The sequence below is a fragment of the Schistocerca nitens genome, chromosome 5, assembly GCF_023898315.1.
Source record: "Schistocerca nitens isolate TAMUIC-IGC-003100 chromosome 5, iqSchNite1.1, whole genome shotgun sequence".
Taxonomy (NCBI): Eukaryota; Metazoa; Arthropoda; class Insecta; order Orthoptera; family Acrididae; genus Schistocerca; species Schistocerca nitens.
In genome coordinates, this window is record NC_064618.1 from 123,363,032 (window position 1) to 123,369,356 (window position 6,325).

Sequence of the window (6,325 nt, forward strand, 5' to 3'; positions counted from 1 at the left end):
GGGTCAGGGATTTTCTCTGCCTCGTGATGGCTGGGTGTTGTGTGCTGTCCTTAGGTTAGTTAGGTTTAAGTAGTTCTAAGTTCTAGGGGACTTATGACCACAGCAGTTGAGTCCCATAGTGCTCAGAGCCATTTGAACCACTCTACCATGGAGAAGTCACTGTAACATTTACTAGCAGTAATTTCATATTGCTATATAAACAAAACAGTATTGAAATTAGTGGCAATGACATTATGGGGAAGCAGGTAATAATTTTGTTTAGCTGTGTGGTAGATGACTGGGAAATAAATAAAGTTGGGTGGATTATCTTATTCATACCATGTGCACAGCTGTGGGATTTTACCGAGCCTCTTGTAAATTTCACATGATAGTAGTCTTCATTTTTAATTACGAAATTACTCTGATAATAGAAGGTACATTCTAGTTCAGAAAAATTAGGCCAAGAAAATTATAAATTCAGTTATTATGGTATAAACATACTTAAAGGTCCAATTAATAATATTATTTTCTGCATTGTTGACATTTTAATTATGAATAACTTTTTAGTTAATGACTTTTCATGAATTATAAAATGTTTACTGAAAGAGTGAAATGAGGGCTTTCGAAGAATTTATGTCATTCTAGAAATAAACAATTGTTACCTCATGATCTGTTTCTGAGCATATGGCTTCTGAATAAAGTAAATTACAGGTTTCTCTTAAAACAATGTGTATACTGAAAAACTAACTATATTGATGGCATTAGTAGAACGAAAAAAAAAACGATGAATAATGAATTTTACTGAAACTTTAGTGCTTTATGTAAAAGTGGTACATCTACTGCCAGCATAACATAAAAAAAAGAGAAAGAAAAGGGTTATCTAAGGAGAAGAGTTATAGCAAATGATGTTGCTAAGTTTCAAGTTCCTCATCTATACAGTAGATCTATGTCTTCTCCTGCTCTACCTTGAAAAAGTAAGTCCACAGTTCTCAAGTCCAAAATGATGCATTTAAATCAGTGTTTATGAAGTTACTGTTGATCGCTTAAGCATTGCAGATAAGCCAGCTGGAGTATGAAAACCTACCAAATTTAGGTAAATCTTTAGCCCAGCATACAGCCCCTCCCCCCACCCCACCTCCAACACGCAGCAATTTGTGAAACCAATTTTTTTATCAGTTTCTTTTGGTGGTGGCGGGGAGCAAGGACATAAGTGACAAAAGACATATAAAACTGGACATTACAACAACTCCATACATTATTGTTGCAATAAGCAAATTTAGTTTACTACAGCTGTACTATCGTGTTACATTAAAAAATGTACATTCTGATGAATAAATTATTACTCTGTCAACCACCACACTGAGAAGTGTGTGCTGATCAAGCACACAAAACCTAAGTGAAAGTCACATCTATTACAACAGTAACTTCAAAAACAAAGATGATGTGACTTACCAAATGAAAGTGCTGGCAGGTCGACAGACACACAAACAAACACAAACATACACACAAAATTCAAGCTTTCACAACAAACTGTTGCCTCATCAGGATAGAGGGAAGGAGAGGGAAAGACGAAAGCATCTTTCCCTCTCCTTCCCTCTTTCCTGATGAGGCAACAGTTTGTTGCGAAAGCTTGAATTTTGTGTGTATGTTTGTGTTTGTTTGTGTGTCTGTCGACCTGCCAGCACTTTCATATGATAAGTCACATCATCTTTGTTTTTGGATGTATTTTTCCTACGTGAATGTTTCCCTCTATTATAATCACAACAGTAACTTCAATACATGAGGTCTTGGCAACTACCAATAACCAAAGAAACTACTCCTATGGCAAACTATGATCTTGACTCTAGTCTCTAAGGTTGTGTGTTAACTTTCACATATGCTTCTGTTTACATATTGTGTTTCTTCAACAATAAAATGAATTTTGTATCCACAGTAGTGCCAGCTCATGTCACTATTGAATCTGTTTATTTTTTCATGAATTATTAATTTCATATTTCATACCACTATTAGAGTAGATTAGATTAGATTAGATTAATACTTGTTCCATAGATCATGAATACGACACTTCGTAATGATGTGGAACGTGTCAGGTTAATAAAAGATGTCTGTACAAGATATTACAGTACACAAAATATTGCATGACACTAATGTTTAAGTTTTTTCTTTTCCCTCCCTTAATTTATATCTAAAAATTCAGCCAATGAGTAGAAGGAGTTGTCATCTAGAAATTCTTTTAATTTATTTTTAAATGTTGGTTGGCTATCTGTCCGGCTTTTGATGCTGTTTGGTAGGTGACCAAAGACTTTTATGGCAGCATAATTTACCCCTTTCTGTGCCAAAGTCAGATTTAACCCTGCATAGTGAAGATGATCCTTTCTCCTGGTATTATAGCTATGCACACTGCTATTACTTTTGAACTGGGTTGGATTATTAACAACAAATTTCATAAGTGAACACATATACTGTGAGGTTACTGTGAGAATTCCTAGATCCTTAAATAGATGTCTGCAGGATGACCGTGGGTGGGCTCCAGCAATTATTCTGATTGCACGTTTTTGAGCAATGAATACTTTCCTACTCAACGATGAATTACCCCAGAATATGATGCCATATGAAAGCAAGGAATGAAAGTAGGCACAGTAAGCTAATTTACTGAGATTCTTATTACCAAAATTTGCAATAACCCTAATAGCATACATAGCTGAACTCAGACGTTTCAGCAGACCATCAATGTGTTGCTTACAGTTTAACCTCTCATCAATGGACACACCTAAAAATTTTTGAAAATTCTACATTAGCTACAGACTTCTGTTCAAAGTCTATATTTATTACTGGAGTTGTGCCATTTACTGTACGGAACTGTATATACTGTGTTTTATCAAAATTTAAAGAGAGTCCGTATGCTGAGAACCACTTAATACTTTTGTGAAAAACATCATTTACAATTACATAACTTAGTTCTTGGTTTTTGGATGTTATTACTATACTTGTATCATCAGCAAAAAGAACTAACTTTGCATCTTCATCAATGTGGAATGGTAAGTCATTAATGTATATCAAGAACAGTAAAGGACGTAAGACCGAACCCTGTGGGACCCCGTACTTGATAGCCCCCCAGTTTGAGGAATCAGCTGTTGTTTTAACATTACATGAACCACTTATTTCAACTTTCTGCATTCTTCCAGTTAAGTATGAATTAAACCATTTGTGCACTGCCCCCCTCAAACCATAATGATTTAGCTTATCTAAAAGAATTCCATGATTTACACAATCAAAGGCCTTTGAGAGATCACAAAAAATACCAATGGTTGATGTCCGGTTATTCAGAGCATATAATATTTGATCAGTGAAAGCATATATAACATTTTCTGTTGAAAAGCCTTTCTGAAAACCAAACTGACATTTTGGTAGTACTTTATTTTTAGAAATATGTGAGGCTACTATTGAATACATTACTGTCTCAAAAAATTTTGATAGAGCTGTCAGAAGAGAGATTGGGCAATAGTTGTTGACATCTGACGTATCCCCCTTTTTATGCAATGGTTTTACAATGGCATATTTCAGTCTATCGGGGAAAACACCCTGCTCCTTACTCATTATTGACCAACAGGCAATGGATCACCTAATGTCTAGCGCCTTGGATCCTGCTTTTTATACCTACTTATCAGACTTTGATTTTGAAGCAAAGGCAATCTAGACATTGAAAGGCCAGCTTCACTTGATTGTGGAACTACAAGCCATGCCAGTCTTCATGCAACAAACTTAACATCATCTGCACCACAATGGTAGGATTCATATATGACAGCTCCATTCCAAATAGCAGCATATGTTGGCTGCCAACGTATGCCACCCCAGATTACGGCCTACACCAGTTGATGCAGGAATTCATACCACAATCTTTCATCTCAATGCATCTACCATGTATGTCCACATCCTACCCACAGTAGAAGCAGGACAATTATTCCAGACTCAAGCTGCAAGGTACTGATAGGCATTCAGACCTACCAACTCATCCTTCAATAACCACAATTGTTCCATCCATGTTTGCAGGTAGTTTTTTCATCCATGCCTGCTGTGTCATGCAACACATATGAGCAGCACCTCACTATCCCCCCCACCCCCTCCCCATACAGCAATCTTGGGTGATGTATCACATCTTCATCCCACTTCATACGATGCCATCAATCAAGATTTTACAGAACAGCCACCTACACCACAGCCTCCTCTGCAACATATGGCAGTTCAACTGCTGGCTATGCAATGTGTTCCTGGGAGCTGATTTCCCAAGCTGTCCCAACTACTAAAGGAATACTTCTACATCTACATCTACATAGATACTGCTCAAGCCACCATATGGTGTGTGGTGGAGGGTACCCCATACCACCACTAGACATTTCCTTTCCTCTTCCACTCACAAATAGAGCATGGTAAAAATGACTGTTTGTGTGCCTCTGTACAAGACATTATTTCTGTAATCTTACCTTCATGCTCCTTATACTAAATGTACACTGGCAGCAATAGAACCATTCTGGCAGTCAGACTCAAATGCTGGGGCTATAAATTTTTGCATTTTGAATTTTTTGTTTGGGAATAATTCTCAAACACACTGATGAATAGAAATAGTCATTAGCTTCAGTTAAGAAGAAAACTTGTACTATGAGAGCACTTGGTGATGTGTAAGCCAACTTTTGCTCAAAGAATCTGACAATTTAATATCAGTTTCAAGTTTATACCCTGAAAAAGTTTTCTCTCAGTTTATGTCTTTACTAATCTGTTATTCAGCTTGAGGCAACATACAGTTGGTGGCTGCTCAGCCACAGATCTGATGTGAAAAGCCTTAAGCAAGACTGTCTATCTTGATGGGCACCACATAGTAAGAGGTGAACTATACTCTTGGCAAGACATCCATTGTATGTCATGTCTCTCACTACTAGCCTGATAGTCTGTCTTTACTACTTTGGTCAATAGCATGTTTAACACTAATCTTCAAACAATGGAAAATACAGCCTGGAATAATGACAGCACTATGAAAATGATAGTTGCTACTCACCACACAGTGGAGATGCTGAGACACAGATACATACAAAAAAATTGTCAAACAAAGGTTTCAGCCAAACAGGCCTTACACACACACACACACACACACACACACACACACACACACAGTCTTGCCTTGACAGCCAGAGGCTGTCGTCATGTGCTTGTGAGTTGCGAGCAACTCACATGCACTTAAATGTGCTTGTGAGTTGCAAGCAACTCACATACACATGAACACAGTCTCTGGCTGCCAAGGCAAAATGAATGCATATTTACAACAGTTTCTTGTAGATATGTTCAGTTTGGTTTGCCATAACATTAATATATTACCAGACGCTTTAATTTGGCACAGATGGTAAAATATAAAATAATGATCTTGGGTAATGGCCATGACCTATCCTTAGTAGCCATCCCAGAAAATTAGAGTGATGGCAGAGAAAGTTCCGTTGTGCAAACCAGTAGTCATTCTAGTATGGTACTGGATATGCAATGTATTTCTAAAAATAAATCAAAGGTACATTGAATGTATTAGTGAATATTTTTTGACTGAAAATGGCAGTAATGGAAAGAACAAACATAAGTAGAACAACATCACTATATGTCAAATCAGAAATTAATTAAATAAATGCTGATTAGTAACATGAATTTTGTATGTAGCGTACACCACTCTGTCACCAATGAGTTGCAAATAAAATCTCCAATGAAGTACCCAGGAGTAGAAACCCCTGAATTTGAGCAATTATTAAGTTGTCAAATGGTGAGCATATGATCAGCTAATCTGATCATATATTCCATTCACATTGTAAGTGGTGAGTTGGAGATAGTTTACCAACAGTCATTTTTTCGGTGCATCTTCAAGGCATTAAGCATTGTAACTGCACCTCCATAATATATACATTTACTAATGAGAATTGACATAAATAAACCCTTACAATTTCAAAATAATAGTGACTTCTGCCACTCACTCAACATATTCTGTATATTGTTCCAAGAAGGTAAACTTACAGGGCTATAGAACAAGTAAAGATAAACATTAATAAAAGACAACCAAACATAGGTTAAGTCATATGCTACTTTAATAGTAAACTGTCACAATACTACTTAATACTAGTCCTGTTTATGTCAGTTAAATATGGTCTAGTAAATTATAAAGAAAGATGCTGCTACTTCAGTTATATTAGGTAGCTGCAGGCCATCTTATCAGGAACTCAATATTTATTTGATTAATCAGGCATTTATCATAGAAAACAGTAACCTAAATATGTCATTACAGTTTACAACGAGCTACTTGCCATCCAGCTTAAGCAGA